At 40.1% G+C, this 17,045-nt stretch overlaps 1 protein-coding gene across 20 annotated transcripts in view; it reads left to right on the forward strand.

Annotated features, from left to right (window-relative positions):
* The window catches only part of KCNMA1 (potassium calcium-activated channel subfamily M alpha 1), a 718,090-nt gene that overhangs the window by 658,104 nt on the left and 42,941 nt on the right, over nucleotides 1-17,045 (forward strand). The gene's annotated exons all lie outside the window — the stretch shown is intronic.

Here is a 17,045-nt window from a genome sequence, read left to right on the forward strand (position 1 = left end):
AATCAGAGAAGCCTTTTTTCAGCTGCTCTCATGTAACATTTCATTACCACAATATTCTTTCTCAATTCTGAAATGGTGGTGGGGGAGAAGCCATTTCTCTTTATACCCACCAAACGAACAAAGCACAGTGCTAAAATATTTTTCTTCACTTGTAACTGAAACTGCTGTTGGCTTCAGTCCCAAAAACTAGAAAGACAATTATACTTAACTGTTTAGAGATTTATAAATACCGCACTGGAGTAGCCTCTAGGTAGTAACTTTAGATACCCAGCCCAATAATTTTCTTTTATTGGTTTGTGATTTAGATCTTATTTTGAGTCCTCTATAATAAGAGTAGTACATTTCATTAAAAGAGCTTACTAAACAATAAAGAAAATCTGGCTTAGAGCTCCGAGCAGGTCTCAAGTACCGAAAGGGGCCTGCCCTGTTCCATTTCTTCTGTGGACATCGCAAGACGAATCTCGGCGCAGTGCTGAAGATGTATTTCTGCAAAGCAGCAATTGCAGCTGTTTTCTAAATGACTTCAACTTTTTCCTACACAGCATATCTCACCACATGAGAGATCTTCTTAAGACAGCCATTTACTATTCTGGTAATAGATTCCCAGGGAAGGAAACAACAAAAAAACAATAGCAACAACAACAATAGCTATAACAGGAGACTGAGAAACCTGTGGAAGTTTTGAGGCCTTTTATGCATGAACGTCTTCCTTAGGGAGCGGATATAGGGAAGAAAAAGTAAAAACAGACAAAATAACCTTTTGTTTCCAACTGCATGCAGAACAGAGTCACTGCCCTACTCAGGCTGTGCCCAGCTTGGGACAACTGCACTGAAAGGAAATCCTAGCTTTGGAGACAGAAAGCAGATGTGGTGTGGTGTTGGGGTTGAGCTGAACTTCTAACATCAGGCTTTCATGAGCTGCTTTATTCCTCAAAATTTGTGTGCCTCATTTGTACTCCTTTTAAAAAATTATAATTCCTTTTGTTTTTCAGGTGAGTCATGCATAAGGCATATTCATATACAATATCTCATTAAATCTTCCTGATAACCTGCTGAGACAGAGGTTATTTATTTACATTTTACAGATGAGAAAACTGAGGCTCAGGAAAAATTCAGCAACTTGCCCAGAGTCTCATAGCTAGTCAAGAGGATATGGAGTTGATTCCCGAACTGGTTCCATAGCCTGTGCTTTTCTTACCATATTAGTCTGCCTCATAAAAGAGAACAAGTGTTATTGTAATGAGAATAGGTCATTGGAGGATCCCTGGGGACAAATATTCAGGGACATGAAAGAACTCAAGTCATGCCATTTCAGCTCCTAAACTGCTCCGTGTACCCAATGGCTGAAATTCGTTTTGAATGTTCTTGTCTCTGGGCGTTCCCACTTTGTGGGTCCCTGCACCTCTCCATTCCAACAATCAGAGACACTAGGGTTTTTTTTGCGGGGGAAGGTTGGGACACATGGCTCAGCTTGTTGGTCCCAGCTTCTACCAATGGTTCCCTCTGCCCTTTTCCAAGATGCTCCTCAGATTTCTGCTCTTCCACTCTTCTCTCATTCATTCCCCGAGGCTCTCCTGTGCTCCCGGACCTCTAGCTCTGACCCTCTCCTGGACTCAGGCCTTCATTTCCACCCATCTGCTTCTTATGCCCAACACCTAGACAGAGTAGAGTTGGGAGAAGGATGAAGAGTTCTGCTTAGCCTGCTTCTGCAAACAGTATTAATTGTTTGAGCTTTTCATCCCCCGTTAGTATCGGTTTGATTTTGGAGCTGTCTGAAAGATGGTGGAAAGTTTGAAACTCGGATACTGCTTATTTTTCTTTTTTTAAGTACAGAAACTTACAAAATATTTCCAGGTTTTACTTACTTATCCCAGTCTCCAGGTAGAAGTTTCAATGGAAGGCAGTAGGTAAGAATGAACACACCACTGTAGCCACCAAGCCTAGGATTGCAGGTGGTATGTTACACTCAGAAAATTGCCCAGAAAAATTGTCCTGTGGTAGGAAAATGCAGTTGTAAAATAAGTTTTATAACCCCATGGACACTTTAAAGCCCCTTATTAGATTCCAAATAAGGATGGATTGATCAAGAATTCTTCTTCTGAGCATCAGTTTGGTTCATACCCTATGCCTGAGATTAATGTCCTTGTTTGTTCCATGGTCGATGCCATCATGAAGCTAATGGGCTCTACCTATAGGCAGATGTGACATAGACATTTAAATAAGTACTATGATATACCTTGAATGCACATGTTTAACAATTTGACGTCTGGAACATTCCAGAGTACTGTATAAAATGCATGATGTGAATCATTTGTCATTTTTTGAGTCATGAATTTAATTCACATGCTATAAAGATAGTGCACATGCCTCAAGCTAGCAAATGAGCCTATCCAACTATCCAGTGTATTTTTGTCTTTACCCATTTGTTTATAGGCAAAAACCCATGTGAACTCCAAAAACTCTTACTTCTTTTCTTACAAAATGGCCCTGCAAATAAGCCAACTGGTTATATTTTTAAATTAAAAAAATGTTAATCCTCACCTGAAGATGTATTTATTTATTTTAGAGAGAGGGGAAGGGAGGGAGGGAGGGAGAGAGAGAGAGAAACATTGATCAGTTGCCTTTCATACACACCCTGACTGGGGATCAAACCCAAAACCTTGGTATGTGCCCTGCTGCCCTGACCGGGGATCCAACCCATAACATTTTGGTGCCTGGCACAACACTCCAACAAACTGAACGACTCAGCCAGGGCACTGATGGATATATAAATCACTTTAATTCTAGATTTATACAATATTTAAGGATACGAATGATTCTACATACTTCAATGGAATGTTTGGGAGGCAGTTGTTCTCCAAATTCCAGAAGATCAGTATAGTAGTTACTGAGCATCCTGTTACATAGCTCTAGTAAAGATTTTCTACCAGATATTGTGTCACATAGGTGTCACCACACAATGTGTTATGAGAAGGCAGAGTTTGCTTTGGGCTAGGGATGGTTTGTCGGGCTGCTCCAGAATAAATGGAATTGAATCTGAAATTAGCTATGATTATCCTAAGTAAAGGAGCAGAGAGAAGGGGCCAAGGTGAGTGAGAGAAAGAAAGGCCAAGTGTACTCATGGTGGAATACTTGGCTATGTGTCTACTACTAATATAACTGAGGAGGCTTAAGACTCTCAGGGTATCAAAAAATGATTACAGGTGAAGTCACTGTTAACTTGGATAGGCCCTAAAACAATGGCCTGTTCTATATCTTACTGACTTCCCTCTCCCATCAATGGTCAGGAATATATTGAAATACTTAGCACACCACGTCACACCTAGTGAGCAAATAAATGATTTAATCCTGATCTTTGTTGTCTGCAGCCTTCTCTGTCTTAGTTTACTTTCAAATGAGATAAAGCAGCTTTATTAAATATATCTTTATTTAATACACATCCTTTCCTGCCAGCTTTCATTCACTCTCCATTCACTTGACAGCTGGGCCCTGGGCAAGCGTTACAAAGATTGAAGATATTAAACTTGTGGTCAGATTTGTGCAAGCGTCCTCTAGTGTAACTCATCTCATTCCTTTGGCCTTCACTGATAGCTCCTGATCTCTACCTTTTTTACTAGCTTCATTGCAGGTCCTGTTGCATAGTAGCAGCCCAGTATCTAAGGTTGCTATAGAATTGAGGCCTGCAATGGTTCAATAAAGGCCAGAAAACATCTCTACTTTCTGCTCCAGGGAGCTTTGAATGGCTTCTGAGGGCTTCCTCGCCACATGGAGAAGGGTCCTCTTCTCAGCAGCAGACTGGCAAATGGCACTCTCACACCTGGGCAGGAGGCATTCAGTGGATGGCTTGTGTTGCTCTATATGGTGAATCAGAACAGGGCTGTCAGAGTGGTGCCACAGTTGTGTAGGGTTAAGGAACCAGGTTTTAAATCCCACTTTTGTCAAGTTGTCTGTCATTTGACTTGGGATGAACACTCTACAACTTTGTTTCTTTATCTATAAAGTGGGGCTTGTTATAGTGGCCCTACCTAAACACACTTGAGGGATGGTGTGTGACCCCAGAGATGATGACCACAGACGGGTTGATAAAACATCAAGGGCTGCAGAATTCGCACTTTCCAGTCAAGTTTAATCATGGCACATGTGGGCTCTGGAACTGGCAGCCTGGGGTGGAATGCCAGCAATGCTATCTACAGGGCCTGAGACAGCTATTCAACCTCTCCATCCCTCAGTTTTCTCACGGAGACTACTAACTGCACCTGGCTAATCAAAGTGCTGTGAGAAATACATGAGATGTAAGGCTTTCTTTGATCCCTACTGTACATTTAGGTGAGTCAGAAAAAGTCACTCCTTTCTCAAGGAATCTGTTGACAGATTCTCATAATTCAATATATTGATTATGTTTGAGCAATACACTTTTTCTGCCATCCTCTAGGAAAAAATATTGTAATAAAAATGCAAATATTTATTATGTCCATGATATGGGTGGTGCTCATTCTGATGAGCTGTTGTCCACTGCCCGACTCTCACAACCATGCATGCAGTTTCTGAATGAATGGATATAAAGCAGTCAATACCTAGGATGTACTTGGATCAGGCAACATTAACTATTTTTGTTATTTTTATTGTTGGATAATTTAACCATTTTCTTTTATTTGGTCCCCCCAAATAACAAATAGCAAGGTAGAGTTATCCATTTGTATCTACCAGCCAGAATTACAATAGATATGCATAGGAAATAGGTAATGGTGGAAACCAAGATACTCTTGGGAGGCAGGCAATCCACGTGAGGTAAACTTGCAAAAGCCTGCAGAGGGCCAAGGAAGAACTGGAGCAGACTGACAGTGACCACTGGGATTTTTCTTCTGTAGATGGGCGAGTGCAGCACCGCACACTGGTGCTGCTCTCTGAAGCAGAGGCTAGGCCAGAGACAACTCAAGCAACCGAGACCTCATTCACATGCACTCTGTGACAATGGGTTATGGCAGGAACCCTGACATTTTGGAGAAATGACACCAATCCAGAGTTGTTACTCTCTTACGGCATAGTAGAGTTGATGCTGGTCCAATCAGATGACTGATGGCACTTGGCCTCCCTCTTTTGCCTATTTTTCCCTCAAAAAAAGTAATTTTGGTCCTCAACCAGGAGACCTAGGGCATTATTAGTTCTTAAGTGGGGGAAGAGTCTTAGAACCCTGCAAATATCTAATAATATGATGAGTCTCCTCTCTGGCCCTCCTCCGTCTCTTTTAGATTTTTGCAGAAATACACCTAGACCACCTTAGGTGTTTTTCCACCTTAGGGGCACACTATAATCAGCTGAGGAGCTTTTAAACATCCGTATGTCCAGCCCACATCCCAGAGCAATTAAATCAGACTCTGGGAACAGGATGCAGATTTCAGGGATTCCAAACTGTAGCCCAGAGTGAGAAGAAGCAGAGGCCTAGCTCCATTAATACAAGGCCACCATCCATGATCCTTATATAGAGGCCACTGGTTCTCTAAGCTTAAATCTCCATAGAACTGGCATCCTCCCAAGGGCAATTGCTGGGAAATTTAGAAGGCATAGAATGGGGTATTATGAAAATGCATGGTATCTGAAAAGTGAACTTTGACTCATGAACTTCCATGAGTCTTACACCATCCTGATGGAGAAGAAGCAGGGAGAGTAAACCAGGGGAGGGTGCATGAGAGGGATCAAGGCAGGTGGGTACAGGTAGTTCTCTGAATGCCTAATGGGTGTAGGAAATGGAAAAGTTCTGAAAATCAGTCAAAACCTAGGTCTAAGGACAAGCAAGGATGGTAAATAATGAGCATGTCAGGGCTGAAGTTTCACACTTAATCTATAAACCTATTTTAAAGAGGTCCCGGGTGATTATAAATTCATGGTGGCTTTCTAGTTATTGGGATTATATGAGGTTGTTCCACATTTCTCAAGGAAGTCCAGGTGTGTCTCTTATTTGTTTATTTATTTGCATTAAGGATACTGAGGAATTTTAAAAGGAAACCCTTTTTTTATGAGCATTAATTATACACTATGCAAGGAAGCAATGGTCTCTGTGTTATGAAATATTAAATCAAAATGTTTCCCACTCCCAGATGTCCCAGAGATAAATACAGCAGTATTTTGAAGCCCCTCTTGGAGCTGTTTTGCCTGCAAATTTATTGTTTTGTCTCCATTTTCAGAAAGCTCTGTTTTCTGTGAAGTATAGCACTCTAGGTAGTTTTTAAGGCGCAAAGTCCTCTGGAGTTGCCTGTGTCGGCAACAACTCTTATGTAGATGGCACACGAGGGATGGCGCGTTGATCGGCTCCTTTAAGATGACAAATGGGCAAAGAGTGTTATTGTCTTTGATTGCATGCCTTACATCATCTGTATGTAGGAATAAGAGGGCCATACTTTATCTTTAGCCATTTTATAAATATTTAAGTCCTTATAGTTGCCTAAAGATATTAAAGCATATTTTACAGTAGTCGGAATATAAATATTATATATAGTGCAAGATACCAAAGTAGTTTAATGAATTCATAATTTTCTGTTCACATTTATTGGAATGTGTTTTATGTTCCAAAAGTTCCATTTAAAGAATAAGATACCATTCTGCTTCCTGACAACACACCAAGTGTTGGCTGGCGTTTCAGGCGGGGTCTCAGTTCCAATGTCTATAGAGGCTTTCATTAGGAGGCAGGGAGGCAGGAAATCAGAGCCCTGGGATATATTTCCTCAATCTCTACATTTAAAAATATATATAAATAACGTTTGAATAAACAATTCTGGTGCTTATTTAAATCATAAAGCGTTCCAAAGAGAAAACTTTTTATAGCTCCTTTTCTCTATTTCAAGGAGATTAATTCAAAAAAAACCCTAAGTAGGTACAATAAAGACGTGGTTTGTAATTTTCCTGTCCTCCCCATCCCACCCCCTTTTGTAAACAAGGACACAGACCCTGTTGGCCAGGATACAGCCTGACTCGGGGTATTGATTTGGACAGTGACTTCCCAGTGTATTCGGTACATTTCTCTCTAAGACAAAGAGTTCCAACTTCTTCCATTTTCCTAAATGCAAGGGAGTGACAGGGAGAATATTACAGCACTTCTTTTCAATTTTCCAGTGAAATATAAAGACTTTCCTCTTTAATATTTCACAAAGTTTCTACAGCTCCCAGCGGGAGTCCATGCTGGGTAATGTTTGCTAATTACCAACAACAAAACTAGACATACAACGCTGGTAAATTACCTGACCCTTTCCATTTTAATGAGGCAACAAGGATTTTGCCAAGTGATGTTGTTTCACTGGTTAATGGTGTCAGCAATGTTGTAATTGTGGGTTGAGACACATTAGCTGAACAACCACATGTAGAAAAGGGCTTTCTTTCCACAAACCCTTTGGAGACTAGAACCATATTATCATTAAGCCTTTGTCATTTGCATGCTGCTAATCACTTACTTTATTATCGCACATATCCATTGTCTTTCTTTAATTGCTCTTTAAATTAAAATTAAAAATAGTTCTAAAGCCCACAATGGCTGGGATAACATCTTGATTATGAAGATAACTTCAAGAAAATGGAACAACTGGTAATGTACTGCCAGGATTATGAGAGAGTCCCACTGTTACGTTCTTGCCTACAGGCCCCAGGGGCCCAATTGTGGCAGTTTCTCTTCCTTTAGCCCATACTGTTTGTTTAATACATGGTTATTTATGGCCTTTTTGGCCATTATAGCAACTTTGGAGAAAGTGCATCTTTCTCATTGGTTTGAATACTGAAATTTCATTCTCTGGGCAAAGGTATAAAACTGAATGGAAAGGCAGGGTCTACACTAGAGCCTCTGAAGGGACCCACTTGATTCTCTTTGCTAGTTTATTCTGTACCAATTTACTTTTAAAATTGGGGGTCATGAAAGACACAGAAATTTCAGAGCTGAAATGGATCTTGGCATCATTCTCACTTTACAGATGAAGAAACTGAGAACCAGAGCAAGTGCCAGGGCTATGATCACACAGGCAGAGATGAACCCTGATTGTCTGTTAGTGTGTGGAGTGGCTGAGGGCTCCTGGAGGGAGGATCACACGTTATGGGCTGCTCCTGAGAGCGGATAGGACATCATGCCTTCAGCTGTGATCTGCAAGCTGCATGGTTGTCACAGGACAGGGCATTTAGTGTGTGTCTCTTGTACATATATATCCATGTGTTTGTTGATGCAGACTGTATGCTAGGATGCAGGATGAGAGGGCTGGTATCTTCCATTGCTTTCAATAAACAACCCCACAGGTGACTCTGCAGCCATTCCTGAAATATTGAGTGATAAAACCAGAGTTATTATGGTTCCAATGTTATATATGATGCCCTAAAACTGGGATGATAGATTTGCCAGACCAGGAGGCACTGGGGCGTTGCCTTGTCCACCTCAGTTTTACAGGTGAGAAAACCAAGTTTGGATAAGACATTGGTTCCCTCTAAGTTCTCACAGGGAGTTAGGGCTAAAACCCATGACTTCAGTTATCGGCTTATTTCTCTGTCAGCATTACGAGTATGTTGATATCAACATCATCATCATCATCATCATTATCATTGTAAATAAGTTAGTACTTTCAAAGTGCTTCCTCTGTGCCAGGCATTGTGGTAAACAGTTTACTTGTATTGTTACATTTATTTAATCTTCATGACAGATTAGTCTCCCATTTTACAGACAAGGAGATTGAGACACCAAATTTAATCGTCCCAGATTACAACACTAGAAGCTAAACAAAACGACACTCAAACTCAGGGAGTTTAGCTCCAGAATTCAAGTTCTCAACCGTGACATTGTGGTTCATTTCAGGTTGTGGTGCACAGATATTGATCATGGTGTAAACAGTTGCTCAAAATCAAACTAGCACCAATCAACCTCTTCTTTAATGAATCAGGGTGGGAGGGTGGTGAATGCCTGACCCCCAAGATCCAAGATCCTAGTTATATAGCCACCTGCCAGCATAAACATATTTGCAGGAGAGCCTTTAAAGCATAACAAAAAATTTATAGTGCTCGGTTTTTACAGCACTATCAAATGTTTGGAATCTTGGTTGCTATCTCAAGCGAGGTGCTGGCTGAATGTTGTCGGGTAGTGGGACTCTGCTTTTCCTGAACTGCCTGGCAATGCCTTGGATCACTCGGCAAACCCATCTTTTGCAAATACTTAATTTTCTGTGCACTTAAGATAGGGATGTTTCAGTTTGCTTCTGATTTCATAGCTCTCGTTTTTGCTCCACTGGTCATTGGTTCATACTAAACCAAACAACTGGGGCCCATTTGGCATTTGGTGTTTTAGATGTATAAGGACATTTGAACTACATGACAAATGCTGAAAAACAAAGCCCATGGCACTGAGAACATAAAGAAACTGTTTATAATGTAAAGGTGGTTACATTTTCAGTCAATCTATCACTTTAATGAGCTCTTTGCATTTCTTTGATTAATGCTCACAAAAGGGAGAGAAAAAAATTGATGTAATGGAAACAAAATGGTATAGAGTCTTGGCAGCATGAGGGAGGTTTCTCTGTGTTTTATTAGTATCCACTTCATAGCACTGTCTTTCAATGTATATGTCTACCTTTTCCCTGGCAGAGTATGCCTCTGGTTTACTGGAAATGTGATCCAGCAGAAAGGGAAGATCCTGTATTATAGGCTAAACAGCCTTTGTCCTCTTGTGATGGAAGCAAAGAAGGAGGGTCCAGAACAGGATTTAAGAATTAATAATAATAATAATAATAATAGTAATAATAAAGACATACTCCATGACATATTGAAATTCAGAATCCAGTGGGTGTGAACATCTTAAGAGAACATTAAAGATTCTTCAAAAACATTAAAATTGGTATCTAGTAACTACTACACAATTAGTAGTAATGTGTACAGTATAAAATAGTGAATAAAGGGAATGGGAAAAGTGCAAAGGATGACATCTTCATGAAGTAACTAAATGGGGAGAGAGAAGTTAGTCAAAGCAGTCTCCTGGAAGAGATGAAGGAAGGACAGGAGCTAGGTTGAGGGGGAAGAGAAGGGGCAGAGAGGGGAAGAGTGGGTATATAAAATTTAAGTCAGTTGATTCATATAGTCAAAGTATTTCTTATTTTTAAGTTGTAAGATGAATTAAGAGGGGATTAAAAACAACTGAGAAGTAGAAAATTCACCCTGACACCACGGTGAAGACATTAGACCAGGTGAATTTTAGTTTTCTTTCCAAATCTATAGTCTTTGTTTTGTTTAAGTTGTGACTACCTTTGTTCTTCCCTCCCTCCTTCCTCCTTCCCCCTCTTTCCCCCTCCCCTTCCCTCCCCCTCTCTCCCCCTCCCATTCCTTCCTTCCTTCCTTCCTTCCTTCCTTCCTTCCTTCCTTCCTTCCTTCCTTCCTTCCTTCCTTCCTTCCTTCCTTCCTTCCCTCCTTCTCTCCTTCCCTCCTTCCTTCCACTGACCCCTCTGAGAGACACATAAAAATAGTAAGCTCCTTAAGCGTATGGTAAGGAAAGAGACTCTCTGCTTGGAGACTCTTGCAGATATATTTGTTTCATGTGTGAGACTTGTTTAAGTGCTGAATGTATCTTATGAAATTTAATGGGCAAATGGTTATAGAGAACTTTGTTTTCTTTAGTTCAGACCCAAAAAGCAAACTCTAAAAAAAGATGAGGTACTTTACTCAGTAGGTAGTGCCAATTTTCCAAGGCATTCTTTAAATACAGCCTGTAGGAAAAAGGACTGTTAAAAATAGCAATGTTACTTACAATAAATAGAAGAAATGGAGGGGTGGGGTATTGACCCACATCTTGTCCCTGGTCCCTGGAAGTGAACAAAAAACATTGAGTGAAGATATAGTCACTTGTTGCAACAGAAAATCAGGCATGCAGGAGCCATTTCACCAAGAGCGGAGGTTTCTGACTGTACTTTTGGGGCATTTTGGTTGCAAGAGATAGAAATCCAACTCAAAAAAGCATAAATAAAAAGGGAGTCGTTTACCTGGGGTGTCTCCGGCTTTAGGCACATGTGGACCCAGGAGCTTGAATGACTTTGGAAATCTGCGCCATCCTTTTCCTCTCATGAATCGCTTGCCCCGTGTGGCCAGACGGCCACCAGCAGCCCCATACTCACATCCCTCTATCTTTGCGTCCATCACATCTTTAACATCTTCCACATAATGTCCTGGGGAGAACACAGATTGGCTGCAGCTTGGGGGACAGGCCCATCTCCAAAAGAGCCATGTAGCGAGGATAATGGGGACAATTTTGCTGACTCTCAGAAATCAGACTCTCTGGCTTCATGTTGCCATTCTGTGGCCAGGGTGGGGACGGGGTTATACCATCACCTCCCCACCCCTGCTCCCTGCTCACCACCATCAAACACTGTGGAATGAGTGCCTTGGGTGGAGAAGGAGTTGAAGGGAAAAAGATAATAACCAATAAAAACCATCCTGGCTCTGCCACCAGCTGGCTCTGTGCTATTAGATACCATAACTTCTCTGCTTTGAGCCTCAGATTTTTTTCATCTGTAAACTGGAGGGGTTGATGCCAGGATTTTCAAATCTCTTACATCCCTAACATCAGTGATTGATAAAGAGGAAAGAGAGACCCAATGGTGCGTTTAGGTTGCTAAGAATTATTTATTTACGTTTTCAAAATTGTTTTTAGACTCTGGGCAGGGGGCAGTTGTCAGCTCCAGGCACAGGAGTTATATCATAATAACTCCTGAAATACAGCAGATAACACTGAAATTGGCAGAGGAGTTCCCCCTTCTTCCCTCCCTAACATTGACCTCCATCACCCTTTTGGGGGCTCCCTCCACCTTGGGCCCTGAAGTGAAAAGTGACCAGTTGGGCAGTGTTAGGAGAAGCTGCTTCCTTGGTAAATAACCATTTTTTTTTATTGAGTCAGTACTGGTCAGCTGCCTGGCATTCATGACTTCAGGATTCCAAATTTGTGCAAAGCCACTGAAAACCATGAAAAAAATATTGCAAGGTTAAACTGAGGTTTTCCCTTGGCCAGATTTCTCTGGCAGACATTTCAACAAATCTATTTCCCAAACCAAGCCTATGCATATGGATTCCCACCCCCACCCCCTGCAATAACCTAGAAAGCAATTGTACTTGTACATGGAATTTTCTTTACTTCAGCTGCTGAAGAATTTGTTGGAATACATACTGCAAAATGACTGCTGTGGCTATTACTGTACTTGCTCAGGGGAGCTATTCAAATGCCTCATTTATTGGAGCTTAATAGATTAAAAGTCCAAATTGAGTCTCATGATATAAGCCTAATCAAGTTCTAATCTGCATAATTTTCCCATAAGCAGCAATGGGAAATTTGGATAATTTATGTTTTAGCAGTTGCCAATCATGTGTTAAATAGCATTGTTGCATTTACTTATCAAAATATTTTTATTGATCTTTACTTCATCTGACATTTGGCTTTGGGACTTTTTCCCCTGGCATTAACAGGAAATTTAATTCGTCTCATAGATGATGTAATATGAGATGTTTCTCTTGATTTTAATATGTCTTTATAGATCATTTTTAATGGTGATCTTTCCCTTTTACAACTTCATATTGAATACCTGTCTCAGCAAACCTGGATGACTTGGCCTAATTTATTTCCCTAGTTTAACATAGCATATGGATTTCTAACCACCATTTATATGCACACAATAAAAGATAATTTGGCCCACCATTTGAACCAATTCCTTTATGTAAAATCTATGGGGGTGGGGGAGGCACTTACCTTCATTTCTCCATCTATTCTAGGGGAGATGATTGATAAGAATGTTCATCTCCTTCTCTCCCTGGAAAGGCTCAGGGATTTAACTAACGAAGATTTAGAAAGCATTTTGTGTTTCCCTCCATGGGAAAGTACTGTAATAAAGCATTTATTATATATACTGGGTTGTGCGTGTTACCATACCAAAGCAAGTTAAGCATAACTATAATGGGTCCCCATTGTTATCTGCTATTGTTTAAAAGTGAAAACAATGTAAGAGTAAGACTAGCTTTGGCCTCAGACTTGCCTGTCAGCGTGGAGGTAGAGGGCCATCACACACAGAGGGCACAGAGCACGGAGCGCCATTTCCGTGGGCCCTGATGTCAGGCAGCCTGGCTGCGGGGCCCAGACCCGCTGTTTACCGGCTGGGTGTTCTTGAGGAGATTATGGGGCTGCTCTGAATTTTATTTTTCCTCTCTACAAAGTGGGAATATTTTCAGTTCCTATACTCCTGGGGTTGTCAGAAGGAATAAATGAGATGAGTCCATGAAAAATCTCTTAGTACAGCTCTTTCCCTTAATAAGGACTGTTGGCTTGATGGTTTAGAGGCGACTTTGGAGCCAATTTATCTGGGTTTAAATCTGAGATCTGCTAATCTCTAGAGGTAATGCCCCAGAGGAAATTGCTCATCTTCTCATCTGTAAAATAGTATTGTCTACATAGGATGGTTTTGAGAACTAAAGTTATTATGTGAGCAGAATTTAGTACATAGTAATCACTCAATAAATGTTGGCTTTTTTTTCCTTGAGATTGTATTTAAGCCCACCTTTTTCATTCTCAATTATCTTTACCAATATGTATCAAGAACATTCTTGCCTTTCCATGACATTGAGTCTTTTTTATTTTCTTATGTACTCATGGCTGCATTACCCTGAATCCTTTGCTAGGCATTCTTCATCAAAGCTTGTCTGAACCACGGCCCGTTTCTTGCTTACAAATATATGGTGCCTCTTTGATTCTGTGCATGTGTGCATGCATGCAGTAGGTACCCAAGACAATTAATTTTAAAAAAATGAAACTTTGGTGATTTCCTTGTTTTTCCAGTATCTCTTCTCCTTGTGTTTCTTAGGAACAGGGGCAAGTGTTTGTGTTAAACTCCTAAATTCAAAACCATCCTGAAACTCCCTTGTCTAATTTAACTAAAGGTAATTTAACCTTCCAGTAATTTCCCTGACAGAGACTGAGTTCTGCCTATTCCCTGGATCAGACACTGCTAATTTTATTCACCTGAACCCAACAGCAGCACATATATTCAAGAACACAAATGCTGGAGAAGAATGTAGAGAGTATGAAACCATTTTAGGAAGTGTGTGCCTCTAAATAAGTAAGAGAAGTGGAAGATTAGGTCTAGAATAGAAGACTCCAGAGAGATTCTGTAGCTTCTGTAAGGAATTAAGAACCTTTCATACATGAAGACTGGCCACTAGATTTTCAGCATACCTAAAGAAAGCCTAGCTATCCCCATATCTGAAATCCTTTTTTACATATTTTGGGCTGTAGTTTTATCACTGGCTTTATTTGATTATTTCTACTAAAATATATCCACATTGTTCATTGCCTTTCCATGATTTCCTCTGTGAAAATTCCTTTAAAAAAATCTACCAAAAGGTACCTCAGTTCTTTACCCATAAAGAAGGGGAGGTGATGGATGCTGTGCCCGTCCACAAATATTTGTGTCCCCAGTAAAATATTAACATTGGTAGTCAACATTTTTGAGTAGCTACCTCATACCAGGCATTGTATTAAGTGTTTTGAATATACTGTTTGATCTTATCTTCACAACTACCCTGTAGGAGATACTTTTAGTCTATTGACAAAGAATCAGAGACCTGGACAAAGTTTTTCCTGCTTCCCTAATCTATCTCCAATCAATTTCATGTAACCCCCCTCATGCCTCCCCCTCATGCAATGGAAGGTGCAAAACTGCCATTCTCTGAAGCATTTTCTCAATCCCTTGAGATTTTGCTTCCTGGAAATTGTCATCTATTTGGCTCGAATTAAGTCATTAAATTCTTTAAAAAAATAAATAAAAATAAATTCTATTCATCTTAAACAAAGCTCTACAGCGGAGGGGGAAAAGATGAAGTTTATCTCTTTAGTCTTTCTTTTTGCTTTTAAAAAATGTGTGACTAGAAAAGTATCAAAAGAGAAAGAGACATTATAGTTGCTGAGGTTTTCTTGCCAAGAAAAGCACCCTGTTCTTGGGGTCATGCGTAGGAGAGAGAAGGACCTTTAATGGAGAAATGTCTTTGGACACCCACTATAGTTTGTCAGTTTGCAGATGCTAATGGAGCAGGCTTGGTGACTGAGGGGGAAAATGGAATATGAAAGCAAAATAAAACAGGCCTCTGAAGCAAGCATGTCATTTCTAAATGAAGGTTTCATGCAAAGGAATTGAGACTTTTCGCAGCTGAAAATGGAATTTTTAAATAAGATAAAATAAAATAAAAGGATGCTTTGGCTTGTTGCAGGTTCTGTAATGAAATACAGTTCTCCTAATACCGTGTGACCTGCATTTCTTCCTGTTTTATGGGTGCTATTCCTTGACGTACAAACCCGTATTTTCTCAAGTCAGCATTTGATGATGGATGTCAAAATACAGGCCATGTATTATGCATATAGCATTACCGATTTAAGGTGTTTACTTGTCAAGTTGAGGAAATTCAAAAACGTCACCTTCACTGAATCTGCACAGCTGTCACTTGCAGTTTTTCATGCTTTTGAATGAAAGTTCTGATGAAAACCGTTTAGTCTTCCCCTTCACTATTCTAGGGGAAGAAAACAGCTAGCATTTAAAATGCGTGTTTGTGCTTATGTGGTTGGCTGAAAAACACACATTCCAAAGTTTAGAAAGATGGACACTACACTGCCATTGAAAAATACTTACTCTGCACACAGTATGTCAATATAAAGAATAAAATTAAGTACATTCAAGCAATGAAAGGCAAATAAAACTTTTTTTTTCTTTTTGAGAGTAGGGTATTCAATAGTATGAAATTTATACACTGAAAAGCAGAAAATAAGCAAACGCTTTTTATATTTTTCTGGCGTTTTATGCATTATGCACTTCCAAAACAACAGGCAATTATTGAGCACCTGTCATTGCGTTTCTGAGAAAGCACACAGGCCATAATGCCAGATTCATCCCAGTCTTGTCACATTACTAGAGAGTAAGTGAGAAACCGGTTGCACTATGTGTGTGGACTTTTGTCCTTGGAAACTTAACAAGTGACTTTGTATCCCTAAGTCCGTAACTCATTGATAAGCCCACATAGCAGTCCATCAAGGGCAAAAAAGAGAAACCAAAGGGGATGTGTCTGTCTGTCTCTAAGACAAAGGAGCGACTGGGCCTCACAGCCAGCACTGAGATGATGCTGCCGCTTGCCATGTGCTTCACTTGGTTGAATTAATTTTTATTGTATGAATGTGTGAGGTAAATACATGTCTCATGTCTGTATATTTCTGTGCACATCCTGAAAGAGGCAGCCATTTAGCCTAGTGATGATGATCTCTCATCCTCTGCAACCTTGAAGTTATGGCTGGCTCAAATTAATTCTGATAAGTCTTTGGGATTTGGATCTGAGACCCGAAGAAGCCCAGATGCAAAACTCACAAACCAAATAGGCTGCTTTCCAACTTACCACACCCGTAGCTATGTTATGAGATTGGCTTCGGCACACTGGGACGTACAGGGGTCTGTGTGCGCAGGCTGCATGTGCATCAGTCAGGATGATTTTAGTCACAGATATTTTTTTTACAAACTAATTTTGGCTTACACAGAAAGAAAAGTATGTAAAAATGTAATTGTATGTGTATATATAATGTACATATGTATATAAAACCATGTTACCTCTGGATTTTTTCTGTAAGAAATTTTATATATATAAAATTTATCTATATAAGATGTATATAAAATATTATTATATACATATAATCTTATTTATATGTATATATAAAATATCATGTAGTAAGAATTCCTGGGATCAGTTGGTTTTGGTTCTAGGGCCAGTGAATTCAGGAACTCAAGCACTGTTCTTCTTGTTATTCAATCTTTCTATCATTCAGTTAGCCCAGTATCATTAAGATGACTTTGTCCTCAGCTGTTGCCCATTCCTGGTTATGAGATGGCTGCCATGGTTCCAGCAAAAAAGGAATGTCCAGTGTATTAAAAAAGAATCTTCCTGTGTGATTCTTTTTAAGAGCAAGGAAACACTTCCTAAAACCCCCCAAGGGATTCTATCCCACTTCCGTTTGGTCAGAACTGTGTCAA

This window comes from Pteronotus mesoamericanus, unplaced genomic scaffold (genome assembly GCF_021234165.1).
Source record: "Pteronotus mesoamericanus isolate MK-2021 breed Mesoamerican mustached bat unplaced genomic scaffold, CSHL_Meso_final contig_24, whole genome shotgun sequence".
Lineage (NCBI taxonomy): Eukaryota > Metazoa > Chordata > Mammalia > Chiroptera > Mormoopidae > Pteronotus > Pteronotus mesoamericanus.